Below are 16943 nucleotides of genomic sequence, written 5' to 3' on the forward strand. Positions count from 1 at the left end.
CTGAAGATGGTATGCACAAAACTTCAGGAAGCTAGTGGTGACCTCTCGTGATGTGTTCCCAAACCAGGCTCCTTTTGCCCACCAAACAGCATGCCAGTCACCGAAATGAGTTTTGTAAAGGTGCAAGAGTTTATCCACAAGGTAGCCAAGCATGAAGATGGGAGGCCTAAGTCTCATATTGACTTCCTGAGAATAGGGTTTGGGGACATTTATGGGATATGGAAACAGGGTATTTAAGGTGTGGGCATGATTGGAGGTGAGGTAATCAGCCCAAGATCAGAGCACCAGCAGACTCAGTGCCTGGTGAAACCCTATTCCTCAGTACAATGTGGTCTCCTGCAGAGTTGGAAGGGAAAGTGCCCAGGGAGGTCCCTCCAGCTCATTTATAAGGTATTTATCCTACCTGAGGATGAAGCCATCATGACTTAATCACCTAAGTCCCCACCTAATTGGGTTTGGGGATCAAGAATGATAGATTTCACTCATCTGTTAATTATGCTAACATTACATTACCAAGCATCATGCAGTGATAGGGATGCACCAAGCACAGCCAGCTTCTGACACCACTGTGCAGCACAGCGTAAATACACAGTCCTGGCCAAGGATACACTGTCCTCACCACATCATCAAGGGTTAGTAAGCCCCCATATTTATTTTTTTAAAATAATTTAATAGTAAGTATTTGAAAATTAAAATATTTTCATGTGCTTGCTATCTCAATATCAACTTTTCATAATTTTAAGAACATACATTAGAAAAGGAAAACAAATGCAGGGTACTTGGTCAATATATCATCACCTAAAATTATTTAAATTTTCTGATTTATTTTCATTATATCTGGTAATTGAATTTCACATATTGTACTGCAAATAACATCCAAATTACTTTTCTTGGCATATAAAAACTCTTAGATGCAGATTCCCTTTTCAGTTTTATTTCTTTAAATTCCACTTGCAATGTTATTCATTATTCATTTTAACATTGTATATTTTCAGGGTTTCCTAGCTTGGCATGTACTTCTCCTACCTCAAAGGCCCTTCTACCATTTTAAAACCAAGGATGAGGTCGGGAGGGGTGGCAGTGCTGTCTAATTTCTCTCCGGCAGCCTCTCTGGCAGCTCTATCAGTCTAATTTCAGCACTCCCTGCAGACTTGTCCTCAGCCTTGTATTTCATTCTAAAATGTTCTGTATTTCATTTGTCATCCACTTTCATAAGGTTTTAATAGCGTTTATGTATTGTCTGAGAACTTCAAATTCACATTCTCTATCTGCTGGTCTTTGAAGACCCGCCCTCCCAAGCCTGTCCATCATTCCTTTAGCTAGTTTGATCATCTTTTCCATCTCTTCTGCCCCTTCTTTTCTGCCTTCTCCTTTGACATCCAGGGTTCCTGTGCAATGTCATTCTCTAGTAATCCTGCAGCAACACATTCTTTTCCCATCAGTTGTATTGAATTGGCTCCATTTTACTGTAGTTTTATGTGTATTAATGTGCTTATTCTTTGAATAAGGCCAGGAAGGAAGGAATCAGCATTGAGTGAATTGCTGGGAATGTGGAATTGGTAGATGCAGAGGTCGTGAGTGTTCAGTTGTTTGTGATTCCATCATTCATATATTGGCACATTCTCCGTGTTTCAAGCCAGGTGTAAAGAATAAAATGAATGCCTATAATCCCAGTGGCTCAGGAGTAAGGCAGGAGGATTGTGAATTTACAGCCAGCCTCAGCAACTTGGCATAGCCCTATCTCAAAATAAAATAAAAACAGGGCTGGGGATGTGGCTCACTGGTTAAGTACACCTAGGTTCAATCCTTAGTACAATAGAAAGAAGAAGAAGAAAAAAGAATAAGATAAATGAGTGAAATGTGTAATTGACTGCTTTCAAATTTTAAGTTATTGACTGTTACAGGAAAAAAAATAGGTGTTATATAATAGTGTCCATATATGTTAAAATTTGTAAGCCAGTTGTTTTTATTCCATAAAAATAAGAAATGTTTATTTGAAAAGTTTGGTTGTCAGGTTGGTGTCCCTGCCTCATTTTTTGTGTTAAAGTATTGCTGAAGTTTGAGCATAGTTATGTGTGGAACAAGGTGCACAATATTCTAGCTGGATTGGGGGTAACTCAGCAGCAGAGAATATGCTCCATCAATTTGAAGGGTTGCATTCAATACTCAGCAACTACAGAAAAGGGGAAATAAAACAACAGCAACAATAAAGAGTGAACAATCTGTAACATTCAAATAAATACCAGGTGTCAATTTTGACATCTACCATACTAATAATCACAAAAGGAGAAATGATGGTATCCTAAATTAAAACAGAAAAAAACAGTGAATTAGATTTAGCATTAAAGTAAACACTAATGTCAGTTGCAACACCCATGGTACTAATAATTGCAAAAACATGAATGGTGGGAGCAAAAATTACATTATCTAAATAGTTTTAAAATATGGCAAAAATACAGTTCATTAAGAAGGAAGAAAATAGGAAAGGAAGGCAAAAGAAAGGTTAGAATATTCCAAAGGTGAAAAAGATAAAGTAGAAGACAGGTAAAAAGTGAAGGCCATAATGAAATGGTTGTGGTGGGGGAGGGTGGGGGGAAAACAAGAGTTTTAAAATGAAACAAAATACACTGACAGATTGATAGAGAGAGAACAAGAGAATTTGACTATTAGAGGGAGAAGCTAAGAAATTTAACAAAAAACCAAAATAAAACAAAAACAAAAAACCCTGAAAAACTCAGTAACCTTCAAAAAACAAAACAAAACAAAACAAAAAAAATTGTAAAAGGACAATAAAAAGAGAAAAAATGATAAGAAAGGCAAAAGTCTCTTTACATATGCATACTGTGAATCAATCAACATATACAACAAAAACAAAAAATTATTAATGAAAACTGAAAGGATTGTTTCTATTGACATAGCTAAAACTCTGGACAAGGACTGATATCTACTACTTATGCCACACTGTCCTTCTTTCCATTTTTGTCTTGAGCTCTGTACCCCTTAAAGAGAGCAAGGGCTGGGGGTGATTTAATCCTTACTCTTGTGTTGCTCAGGAGACTTCTGGCTGGAGACTGATAGAGAGAGAACATAGGTTCCAAACTGGTTTAATGGCTCTTAGCTTCTCTACTCACCTAGAGTGGAAAGTACTGTCTGCTAGAATTTGGTTGGCACAGACTAATGCCTTCTTTATTAACATCTCCTGTTGTGATGTTGGTTAAATGGGAAGCATTTGAAAGTTGTCAGATCATTAATGCAGATATAAACATATGACATTCACAACTCTGAACTATTTGGGTCTTTTCTGAATATCACCCCTCAGCATCATCCTGTGTTCATGCCACCCTGCATCAACCTGGCTCCCTGGATCTTTGGCAATAGATCTTACCCAATGGGAGACATATCTGGGGAGAGGAGGGCTGGAGGGGAAAGAGGCCAGGGTGATCATTCCCTGACCTCTATGGTTTTCCTTGGAGACAGCTCTGGCAGAGGCTGAGTTCTGAACTCATGGCTGAAGTGGCAGCAGTTCTTCCATGACAGCCTCAGGCCAAAGTCCAGGAGCATGTCTCTCTCTGTCACTTACACCTGGATGTGCAGCCTCCTTCCAGGTGTTGCTGGTCCATCAATGTACTCCTCCTCTTTATCCACACCTCTGTGAGATGTCCCTGCTCCCAAAGCCCTTCATCAACACCTCTGTGTGTGGCATCCCTTCCCAAGGCAAAGGGATTCTGACTTAAAATTTGAATAAAATTTTCTTTTCATATGAAACTTGTCAGGACAACAAACAGTCTCTGAGAAGGCACTCGCCATTCATGGGCCAGTTATACAAATGGCCCATGAAAGACTATTTCCATTCAGAAAAGTGTTCTTCATGGGTCATTCTACATTTTCTTAGAATGTTCAAGTTACATGGAGATAAAAATATTTTCTATAGTTCAGTTAGAGCATCAGCATTTATTGATCACCCTAGAAGTCGAAATACTGAGCCCTACTATAAGAATGTAAAGGCATATATTATGTGCACTTAACCTCAAGGATGCCTTATTTGTACTGGGGCCAGACATTTATTCATACATAAACATCACCAGCAATTGAGTGTCTGATTCCACCTGTACTAATAGGCTGGTGTTCCATGGCTTAAACCAGTGTGGTTGCATGGATCATTACAGTATTGAAATACTTTGATACTGGTTGATGAAGAGTCCTGAATGGCCCCCTGCTGCCAATCTGTCTCTACCTTTCCTTTGATATTATCTACACTTCCCTGTACTCTTGGGAGCTGAAGCCCTCTGGGTCAACTCCAGCCCTACGGACAGGGGGTCCATTCTTATTGGCTGCAGTCTGTGCTATTTTTATGGTTAAGTTTTCTTTTTTTTGGGGGGGGTACCAGGGATTGAACTCAGGGGCACTTAACCCCTGAGCCCCAGCCCCAGCCCTAGCCCTATTTCTTGTGTTTTATTTAGATATAATGCCTCACTGACTTTCTTAGCACTTTGCTTTTGCTGAGTCTGACTTTGAACTCAGGATCCTCCTGCCTCACCCTTCTAAGTGGCTGGTATTACAGGCATGAGCCACCATGCCTGGCTGTGTTTAAGGTTTTGAATATCATCCAGTGCATCCTGCTCTGATTTAAGTTTTTGACATTTTGGAGTTCATCATAGAGTTTTTGCATTAATTTGGATTTTGGAAAATTGTGCATTCATCATCTTGACTATTACATTTGGGCATCCCTTACGTTTTCCATTCCATCTTCATTTTCTTCAATCTGGAACTGGCCCATCTGTACTCATTCTGTCATTCAGTTTTCAAATTGTTAGAGCTGTTATGTCATCAAAAACATTAAAATAATGAGAATGATGTCAGGTGCTGCTGGACTGTGATGGACTTATGTGAGGGCCCCGTATTCCAGGGACATAGGGTCAAGGGTTGCCATGGGAGAAGGCAGAGTCCACCTTCTCTTCCTCTCTGTAGAAAGGGGTATGTAATAACTTGGGCTGCCATAACAACATGCCATGACAGAGTTGATTGAACAATAGAAATTATTGCCTCAAAGTTCTGGAGGTTGTAAGGCTGAGATCCAGATGTTGTTATGATGTTTTCTTCTCAGAATTCTCTCATGGAATTGTGTATGCCATCACCTCCCTATGTCCTCACCTGGTCTTCCCTATTGTGTGTCTTTGTCCTAATCTCCTCTTTTTTTGTATGTAAATATGTTAATATATTTATTTATTATTATCACATGCTAGCTGTATAAATTAATGTGTTTCATTGTGTCATTTCCATACATGTACATATAATGTATTGATCTTTTTTCTACCCTTGCTCATTCTCCCCTCTCCCTGCTGCCTTCTTCCTGGACCCAAATGATCCTTCTTTCTAAATATCTTTTTTGGTTTTTAATTTCCACATATGAGAGAAAACATGCAATAGTTGCCTTACTGTATCTGAATTATTTCATTTAACAAGATCCTCTTCTGTTTTCCTACAAATGATAGGATTTCATATTTCTTTGGCTGAATAATACTCTATTATGTATGTATATATATACACACTATATTTGCTTTATTCATGCATCTGTAGATGGGCACCTTGGCTGAGTCCATGTCTTACCTATTGTGAATAGTGTCACTATAAACATGATCATTTAGGTGTCTTTTTTCATTTGCTGATTTCATTCCCTTTGAATAAATACTCAGCAGTGCTATAGATGGGTCACATGGTAATTCTATTTTGATTTTCTAAAGAACATCCATACTGTTTTCTATAGATATTGTACTAATTTACATTCTTACCAACATTGTATATGGTTCCGTTTATTCCACATCCTTACCTTCTAGTGTGTTCTTCAATCACTTTCTTTGTTACTGTTTTTTTTTTTTAAATAATAACTATTCCAACTGGAATAACCATCTTACCAAACTGGTTTGGTAGGTTTGATTTGCATTTCTGTAATAGATAAAGATGTTTAGCTTTTTCACATATATTTATTGGTAATTTGCATTTCTTCTTTTGAGAAGTGTCTATTCAGTCACTTGTCCATTTTTATTATATTACTTGCTTTTTGATTGTTAAGTTTTTCCTATATTCATCCTGTCAGATGAATAACTACCAAAGATTGTCTCTTATTCTCTTTTTTGTCTTTCACTGTGCTGATTGTAGTCTTAGCCGTGCAGAAGTTTTTAATTCTATGCAATCCTGTTTGTTCATTCTTATTTAGATTTCCTGTGCTGTTAGAGTCGTAACTTGGAAATCTTTGCTTATGCCATAATCTTGAAGTGCTTCCTCCATGTTCTTTCTAGTAGTTTTGAAGGATTCATCTTACATTAAGGTCTTTAATCCTTAGTTGATTTTTGTACAGGGTGAGAGAGAAATCTAGTTTCAGTGTTCTACATGTGAATAGCCAGTTTCCCCAGCACCATTTGTTGAAGAAGTCTGTTCTTTCTGGAATGTTTTGGCACCTTTGTTGATAATCAGTTGCAATGTGTATTTATTTCTGAGTTCTCTGTCCTGTTCCATTACTCTACCTGCCTCTTTTTATGCCAATACTATACTGTTTTTGTTACTATGGCTCTCAGGTATAATTTGAATTCAGGTATTGTGGTGCATCTAATATTGCTCTTTTTGCTCAAAATTGCTATAACTATTCTTGGTCTTTATTTCTTACATATGAATTTTTGATTTTTTGTTTCTAGTTCTAAGAAGAATGTCATTGGTATTTTGTTGAGGATTGCAGTGAATTGTAGATTGCTTTGGGTAGTATGGCCATTTTAACAATACAGATTCTCCCGATTCATGAACATAATAGGTGTTTTTAATTTCTAGTGTGTTCTTCAATCTCTTTCTTCAGTATTTTGTAATTTGTATTGTAAAAACTTTTCACATTCTTAGATTTATTCGTCAGTATTTCTTATGCTTCTTCTTTTCCTCCTCTTCCCTTTTTCCTCCTCCTCTTCCTTCATTTTTTTTTAATGAGATTGTTTTCCTGATTTCTTTCGCAGATAATTCATTATTGGTACATGCAGAAGCAACTGATTTTTTTAAATGCATGCTAATATTGAATCCTACTTCATTGAATTTATCAGTTTTACTTTTGATGTTTTTTCCCCCCAGATTTCTAGGTATTCAATCATCATCAACAAAGAGGGCTAATTTGATTTGCTACTTTATCTTTTTCCTGATCTTATAGGAAGCACTTTAGGCTTTTCTCAGTTAAGCATAATATATAGCCTTCACTATATTGAGACATGATCTCACTATGTTTATTCAGGGTTTTCATCATAAAGAGTTGCTGAATTTTATCAAAGGATTTTTTTTTGCATCAATTGAGATAATCATGTGATTTTTATACTTGATTTTACTTAGTGCTATATTACATTTATTGAATTGTGTGTTGAACCATTCCTGTATCATTGGAATGAAACAAACTTGGTCATGGCATACTGTCTTTTTAATGCACTAGTAAATTTAATCTGAAAGTACTTTATCAAAGATTTTTATATCTATGTTTATCAGAGATATTGGTCTGTAGTTGTCTTGTACTGTTGTGTCCTTTACAGGTTTTGTTAGCAAGATAAAACTGGCTTCATAAAATGAGTTTGAAAGCTTTCTTTTCCTGTTTTATGAATTAGTTTGTGTAGCATTGGATTCTTTAAAAATTAGGTAAAATTCAGCAATGATTCCATCTGGTTCTAGGATCATTCTTTTTTTTTTTTTTTTGTTCCTCTTCTTTTAAACAAAACATTTTATTACTGCTTCAATCTTAATACCTGTCATTAATTTATTTGGGTATTATATATCCTCTTGGTTCCGTTTTGGCAAGTCATATGTGTCCAGAAATTTTTTCCATTTCTTCTAGATTTTCTAATTTATTAGGCATACTCCCACCCTCCCACCCCCGCCCCCACCCCCACCCCCAAAAAAACTTTCATACTGATCTTTTGAATTTCACTGTACCTGTTAATATTAGTTTTTTGGGGGGCCTAATTTTGTTTATTTTGGCCTTCTTTCTTTTTGTCAGTTTAGCTAAGGGTTTGTCAATATTATTATTTCAGCAAACCAACTGTTTCATTGATGCTTTCTATTATTCTTTTAGTCTCTAATTCATTTATTTCTTTTCTGATTCTTATTGAGTCTTTCCTTCTATGGATTTTGGATTTGGTTTGTTTTTGTTTTTGTAACATTTTGTATTATGATTAATCACAATGTTATTGATTTTTTTATTTTTAAAAAATTTTTATGTAGGCATTCATTCCTATAAACATGTGTGTTAGTACTATTTTTCCTGTTCTTGTACTTATGGTTCTATATCATTTGATACAAGGAATTTTAAAATTTCCCCTCTGATTTCTTCTATGATCTACTGTTCATTTAGTAGTGTGTTGCTCAATCTCCATGTGTTTGTGTAATTTCTGCAGTTATTTCTAGTTTCTTTTCATTGTGATCAGATAAAATATAAAAATTAATTTCATTAAAAAAAATTGGTACATCTTGCTCCATGGCCTAATATATAGTCTATTTTGGAAAACTTTTTTGTGTATGCTGAATAAAATAATGTATATTTTGCAACTGTTGCATGGAATATTTTGTAGATGTTTGTTAAATCCATTCAGTCTATAGTAAAATGTAAGTCTGATGTTTCTTTGCTGATTTTTAAAAAAATCTGGATAATGTATTTATTGTGGCCTGTTTCTATTTCTCTCTAATTATGTTGTTTTTAAAAATTGGTTGCTCCAAGACATTGCTTATGTGTTTATAATAATTATGTCTTTGTGATGAATTGTTCCCTTGATAAATACATAGTGATCTTTTTTCTCTTCTAATTTTATTTTAAAGTCTGTTTTGTCAACTATAAATGTAGCCACTCCCTTTTTTGCTTTTGGATTCCCTTTGTTCAGAACATCATTTTCCATTCTTTCACTCTTGGTGTGTGTATATCTTTGTACCTCATGTACAAAGATATACACACACCAAGAATGTATATATGGTCTTATTTTTTTAATCCATTCAGCCAATCTGTATCTTTTATATGGAAAATTAAAAACATTTATATTCAGGGTGATTATGAAAAAGTATATATATTTTTTTCCTGTCATGTTGTTCTTTTTTCTTCTGGTGGTTTTTAATATTCTTTGTTTTTTTCCTCCTAGAAGTTTGATTGTCTGTTATATTGATAATGTATGATACTTTACCATTTATCATTTGCATGTCAACTCCTCTTGTGGGATTTAATTTTTCACATTTACTGATGATTTTATCTTCCTCTTCTGGGTATACATTATTCCCTTTTATATTATCTTAGCTTTTCATTACTTTGACAAAATATCTGAGAAAATATCTTATTTTGCTTCCTAGTTTCAGAGGTATTATTCTGTGGTTGGCCAGCTCCATTCCTTATGCCTAAGGTAGAGGCAGAACATCATGGCAGAAGTGCTCGGCGGAGGAAATCTGCTCACCTCCAGGCAGCTGGGAAGCAGAGAAAATGACAGTAAGAGGCTGGTGACAAGATATAATTCCCAAGGGCCCGCCCCAAAAGACCCACTCCCTTAACTAGATCCCACTTCTTACAGTTTCTACCACCTCCCAGTAATTAATTCATATTATGAAGCCATCAATGGATGAATCCACTTACGAAGTCAAAGTCCTCTTGATTCTATTATTTTCTAACAGCACCACCCTAAATACTACTACATTGGAGATCAAGCCTTCAGAGTATGCACTTTTTAGGGGACATTCTGAATTCAAACCATAATGAGTATCTGCAGTGATGCTGATCTAGTGGTCATACCTTTATTTATTCTTAATCAAAGCTCTTTATCTTTCCTTTTTTTCTTGAAGACTAACACTGCTAGGCCTATCAGTCTTTTTTTTGGCATTCCACCCCTTACACAGACTATATTTTTTTTCAAAGATCACCAGTCAGAATGGATTATAGTTAATCATAATAAGGACCTTATTACCCTAATTACAACTTTAATGGACCTATTGCCAAATCAAGTCACATTCTGAAGTATTGGTGGTTGAGACCACATATGAATTTGGGGGCACATAACTCAACTATAATAGGCAGGTATGGAGAGTTTGGTTGTCTGTGGTGAGCATCAGGGACCTCAGGGTCACCATAGTGTTTATAGCAGGGATGCTCATAGGGCCTGTAGATGAGGGTGGGGCGGCATGGCTGGAGAATCTATGCCTTTGTTTCCCCAGCAAGGGACAATAAGTGACCTCATGCATGAGTCAGTAAACAGCCAAAGGACAACTAGGGTCTCTGAGACTTGTTAATTAGTTGGTTGATTGACAAAAATGAATGATGTTATGTATATTATTAGTAGTCAGACATAATGTGGATTTAAATCCAAAGTGGATGTGCAGAATATTATGAATTTTGGGTCCATGTGACATAACTTAGAAGACAAAACTAGTGTGATGTCACTCATTGAAAGTAAAAACTGATTTAATTCATTCTTGGGTTTAATCTGATGTTTATAGTGATATTGTGAGAGTAATCAATATTTTAAATATGTAACCAGTTTAAAGACATGGCTAGAAACTTAAATACACATTGTTTTCCTTCTCTTTACATTAGGCCATCTTCACCAACATCAGTCATTTCAAAAGGATGTGATGAAGCCTCAGTGTGTCTTGTCAACACTGTGAATAAAATAGGGTCATTTTGCATTTTCCTATCAGTTGGCCAAGACAGAATCCAAGGTTAGCCTGGGTCTGGGTCTATGGGGAATGAGAGAAGTAAGAATGATTTGATAGATTTCTCTGAAGTAAAATGTGCTGTCCTCAATTCTGAGATTATGCCCTTCTTAAATTATGCATTAAGTGTTACTCACTTTTAAGAAATTGAAGTCATAAAATCAGTTTGAAGTTTTTAAAATATATTTTTATTACTTGTTGATGGATCTTTATTTTATTTATTTATACGTGGTGCTGAGAATCAAACCCAGTGTCTCACACATGCCAGGCAAGTGTGGTACCATTGAGCCCCAGCCCCAGCCCTGAGTTTGAGGTTTGAACTTTTTATTTTATTTTAAATGTTTTTACATCTTTACTTGGCCATGGCAAAAAAAAAAAAAATATATATATATATATATATATATATATATATATATATATATATATATATATATATATATCATACCTTGATTTGGAAATATCAAGTGTTTTCTTTACTTAGAGCCTTCATAAATGTATAAAGTTTAACATTATTCTTGTAATGCAGCATCTCCTGGGCCCCAGGTCAGCTGCAGGAGCTGTGCAGTCAATCACAGGCAGCTTGGGTGAGGAAGAAAGTGTTGGAAACTGGGTGTGCACATAAGGCAGAAGGGGTGTCCTTGTCTTCCTCATTGTTAGTGAGCAGGTGGTAGGGTACCTCCCTGGCCTGTGCCACTCCAGGTCCCTGTTGATCCTGGGGTTGGCAGTGAAGAGGAATATTCTCCATGCACAAGGTCTGAAGGGTGGTCTCTGTCAATTACTCCTCTAAGCGGAGTATGATGACCCCAGCTGTGGGTATCCCTCTGCAGGATTTGCAGATGACATTTTCTAGTTATAATTAAAGAACCCAGAATGGCCTTGTGGCTTAAGAACATTCCTGCCAAGAACTTACAGACTATGATGGGAACAAGCTTCATCTGCCAATTGACTAGTGAAACTTATGATAAACTAGTCACAACTGCAAGAAATGCATTTATTATCCTGCCAGTGGCAAACAACTTTCCCTGAGGGTCATAGCAGAGTCATTAGAAATAGAGGCTTTTATTAGTTATATTAAATATTGAGCAGTCCCTTTTGTAATGTGCTGTGGGTTATATAGTATATACTGTTAACCACCTTTTTTTGAATATATAAATTTTTAGTTGTAGATGGACACGATATCTTTATTTTATTTATTTTTATGTGGTGCTGAGGATCAATCCAAGTGCCTCACACATGTGAGGCAAGTACTCTACCACTGAGTTATGGCCCCAACCCCTGCCCTGTTAACCTTCTTTATCTGCAGTCCTCATCCATGGATTCAACTAACCTCAAATCAAAAATATTGACAAAGAAAAATTTTTCTGTATTGAACACATACAGACTTTTTTCTCCTTGCTATTTTTTTTCTTAAACAATACTGTAAAACAACTATTTATCTGGGCTCCTAGCCCATGAGAGACATGAGGGGGCAGGGCACAAGGCCTCCCAGAACACACTGGGAATACTCCTTCTGTGTACTGTGACTGTAACACTTTGGGCTGGGGAGCATCCTGATTTGGGGTTTCTTCAGGCAGTGATTGAGACTAAAATTCTGACCTGTGTGGAGGTGCCCTCTTTCTCAGGTGGGGTGCACAGGGTGCATTGGAATATACCTGGGAGAGGGGGCCTGTCACTGATTCACTGATAATGATCCAGGGGCTGGGGTGACAATGATGGCCCACTGGTATCACTAACCAGACACAGTTTCCGTCATTTTGCATGAATTAAGTAAATTACCATGTCCTTAGAATTTAGGTGTGGAAATAAGAGGCTTACCCTGTATCACACAGTGGGTGTGGGGGGAAGTGCTCAAACTTGCCAGGGTGGCCTCTTCTCCAGAATCACTATGGATTTATGGACCCTTTTGGAGTGTGACCAGGACTCCTGATCTTACAAATATGCTCAGGAGCCCCTTGGCAGGGTCTACCATTTCCCTACTGACTCTAAATGCAAAAAACATTTATGCCCCTTTGCTCACCCAAGGAGCAGACCCTGGGTAAGGTAGTTGTTAGTTGTTCTCCACCTTCCATGGAATAATCCAGAGTTCCCTGTGGAAAGGACAAGCCTCCTGATTGTAGAGGCACATACACTGTAAAGTTGAGAGATGCCTGATTTTCTATTTAGCAAAGAATAAGAAGTCTGTAGTTATCCTTGTGAACAAAGTATTAACGAACAAAGAGAAGTAGACACTTCAAGAGAGCTTTTGATGACTTTAACATCTTAACATGAAAAGCCCCTCATGCAAAGGGGTACTATGAAAGGAGTACTGTTGCCTTTGGGTAATGTTGAGTGTGTCACACACATCCAGGGAGGTGCCAGCACTACAGGTATCCTGAGTGCATCTGATGACAGAGGACAGAAGGGAGAAACTGATGTTTCACTGGTCTGTGGGATTGAACTATCCTTTCTTGTAAAGGAAAAAATAAATATTTTTCAATAAACCTGAAATCTATGGCACAACTAAAAGAGGAGGGAGAGCTCAGGGCAGATAAATTTTTAGCAAGAAAATATGCCTTACATCTGCATAATTTGGATTATGAATATTTTTGGTTAGAGAACCTAAGCACACAATGCATTATTGGAAGAAAATTCTAAGAAAATCATCTTCATTACACATAAAAGTTTAGTAATGAGTTATTAATATTATTTCAGGGAATATTTTGTTGAAATATTCAATAAAATGGAATCAAGAGTTGAATCCCATTGGCATTATTAAGTAAACATTAATGAAGTGGGATAAGATATATTTACATTGATTGCATTTTCCCATTATAATTTTGTTCATATTTTAGTAAGGTTAACAAGATAAAGACATCAGAATGTTCACCTTGCTCACACTCATGATCACTACCACAACTTATTCAGTCATGCAAATTTAATATTATTTTGATTAATGACCATAACAACTTTATTTAGGTTACAGTGGGCCATGAGATGGTGATGGGCTTGGGGAAGGCAGTGGGACAGGAAATGGCATAGGGTCAGGAGATGACATTGGTACAGGAAAAGGCAATCAACATCTTAATAATATTTAATTTTTCTATCCATATTATCATCAAATAACTTCTCATTCATTTAGATCTTTTTTGATTTAGTCCATCACAGTTTTAAAGTTTTCCTCATATAGATCCCTGCTCCTTTACCAGTGGGTGCCTGCCCCTACTGCCCCACACTCCCTGCAGGAAGGGGTTCCTGTGGCACCCCTTCCCCTGCACACACTTAGCTCACTGGCAGCCATCTGCCCCAAGACAAATGGGGACATGCTGCACTTGCAATTGGCAGCTTCCTGGAATCCCTATCCCCTGCCCCAGAAGTGTCATATGTCAGTGTCATGAAAAGACATGAGGCTTGGGGGGGGTTGGCAAGTGGCAGCTGCCAGTCACTTTCTGAGTAGACCAGGGTGGGGGCATCTACTGCACCAGAGGGCATGCTGGGGCTCTACCATGAGCAAAGCCAGGGGTAGGGTATGTGAGGGTATATTCACTGGTCCTCATCTGGGGGACACATCCAGCAGAGGCACCCAGAGCATATGAGTGTTGCTGGCCCGAGGGGACAGGGCTGAGCCTGACACTTGGTCTCTGCCCACCAAGTGCCAGCTGACCAGCCCACATTGCTTCCTCCAGGACACTACCCCAGGAATGTACCCTGGACCCTGTTTCTGACCTGAGAATGTTCCACTGGGCTTCACCAGGGTTGTGCCCAAGCCACACCTGTGGGAGGTGTAGAGGGAACCAAGTTCAGTAAGTTCCTGCTGGGGGACCCTGTTCATGTTCACAGCACTCCTGGGAACTGGGCTTAGCATCCCCATCCTAAGAGGAGAAAATGAAGCTCTTAAAGGTTTTCAAAGGCTGCTTTAGTCTTATAGCTTTCCAGCAGTAGGGGACAAATCCTGCTCTGGTCTGGCAGTATGTGACACCTGGTTCAGGCACAGTGCCCAGGGAAGCCTGTCTCTGAGCCAAGCCAGGGCTGGTCTGCACCTCGTGGCCTACCCATCCCCATGCCACCCTTGTCCCTGGGCCCAGCCCCTTCTTTCCTCCTGTTCTGTGATGTACTCCTGCGCTGCCCTCCTCCCTGCCCCGAAGATGCTGTTTGTCATCTTTGATTCCCACAGAGCTGCAAACGCCACCTGCCTGCACAGCTGTCTCTCCCCAGCACTGCCCTGTCCCCTGTCAGTCCCCTCTCTTGAACACTACTCATTTTGGCAGGTGACTGATAACTGAATGAAGGGACTGAGGCAGCAGAAACCAGAGTGTATGCCCAGTGTATGGTGGCAGTGGTAGAGGAGAAGAAGTGAGGCCCAGCCCCACTGGGCCCTGCAGGTCCTTTCCTCTTCCTCTTTCCTGCTAGAGGCTGAATCCAAATCCAACTGATGCTCCAGGTTGATTGGCTCTCTCTCCCTTCTAGCAGGAAGGATCCTGCCTCACGTTTACCCATATAGTTAATTGATACCCAAGTAATGTGTCATGGAGACCTCATTATATACCAAGTGGATCCCCTAAGCCATTTCAGTGCCTCAGAAACAAGATCAGCAAGTTAATAATGGGCCCTTAGTCACACTCTTCCCTGCTGGCATTGAAAGAGAATTACTGGGAGATGGGACAGGGCACTATTGGGAAGAGATGTGTCTTCCTATGGCCTTGGGGTGAATGAAACTCTATGAGTCCCTGGAGCTTCTACACTTCTACAGAAGGCCTCAGCCTCAGTTTCCCCACCTGGTGTTTTCCCTATGTACAACAGTGCCTTGACTTTCCACTGAGAAACCCCATTTCCATATGTGGGTGGAGTCTGGCTTTGCCCCTGGCTCTGGCCACCCTCAGCCACAGTGACATGCTCAGGGAAAGGCCTGTGACAGGCTGGGCCAGTGAAGGTGCACCACCTGGGGTATCTCCTGGAGCCATTCAGCTAGAATACCCCATGCATGGGGTCACTAGATACAGGAGTGTGGAAACCTCGGGCTGATTCTGAGCCTGCACAGGGCAGGGCTGATGAAGAGCCAGGAGGCAGCCAGGCCATGCAGTGTTGGCTCTCCTTGGACCCAGTTTTGCTTCAGGTGGTTTCTGTCACACACGACCTATAAGTTCTGATTACACACAGGGCAATGTGGCTAGTACACCTGCACGCTCTTACTCCAGGATTCGCCCACCTGAGAGCCTGTGAGGAGTCCCCAGGGAGGGTGAAAGCCTGGTAAAAGTCCAGGCCTGGAGCAGATTATGCTTGAGGATAGCTACACTCTTCCATCAGGGGTCTGCTGCCCATGCTGGGAGCCATGGACAAGAGAAACTAACAGAAGCTGATAAGCAGTGAAGCTGGAGGAGGGTCCCTAGTATCTCGAAGCCAAGGCAGACAGCCCAGCCCAGTGGTGCCATTGTTTGGACTTTGAGTGTCCCTGAGAGGCCCATGTGTTAGGCTTGGTACCCAGCCCATGGCCCTATCCAGAGGTGGTGGAACCTGTAGAAGGTGGGCCTAGTGGGCAGTCCTAGGTTGCTAGGGGTGTGGTCTCCAGGAGAGAGTGGACCCCTGGTTTCTTCCTGTTTCCTCCCTGGCTTCCATGAAGTGAGTAGCTTCATTCCTGCCATGATATGCTGCCCTGCCACAGGTCCAAAATAACGGGACCAGGTGACCATGAACTGAAACCTAGAAATATGAACGTTCCTTTTTTTTAAGGTGATTTTCTTAAGTATTTTATCACAATAACAGAAAGCTGGCTAGCACAGGTAGGCTCAACCCACACAAAACTGTGGGCCCAGAGGAGAAGCCAGCAGGCCCTCAAGGCAGATGGGCTTCAACATGGTGACATCCTTCAGGGCAGTTTATATCCAGGCTCTTGACAGATACCTGAAATCTTATGCAAGTTAACAAAAAAAGCTTCACTCCTAGGTCTTCCAGCTGGAAGATCAGGGCTTGGGTGCTGTCTCTGAGGCAGGGGCAGGTTGGGCTGGTACTTTTGCCTCTCAGTATTAAACCAGGGAATTTTACAAAACATAGGGCTGTGTGGGATGTGGGAAGGAGGGGATGCCAACCAGAAGCAGACAGAAGAATTTCCCAGGCTAGAGTAAAGGGAAGTCCCTGATGGTAAATGGTGCACAGGTGTGAAGATGACCTTGACAGATGCATGCCTGAGGAAGAATGGCTCTGTGTTGCTTATCTTTTGCTGTTTAACAAGTAATTCCAGAACAAATATTTACTACCACACAGTTTCTAGGGGA

General features: G+C 39.5%; 1 long non-coding RNA gene across 4 annotated transcripts in view; it reads left to right on the plus strand.

Annotated features, from left to right (window-relative positions):
- Nucleotides 1-16943, plus strand: part of LOC144369891 (uncharacterized) — a 100113-nt gene that overhangs the window by 18494 nt on the left and 64676 nt on the right. The window lies entirely within an intron of this gene.

This window comes from Ictidomys tridecemlineatus, chromosome 13, assembly GCF_052094955.1.
Source record: "Ictidomys tridecemlineatus isolate mIctTri1 chromosome 13, mIctTri1.hap1, whole genome shotgun sequence".
Lineage (NCBI taxonomy): Eukaryota > Metazoa > Chordata > Mammalia > Rodentia > Sciuridae > Ictidomys > Ictidomys tridecemlineatus.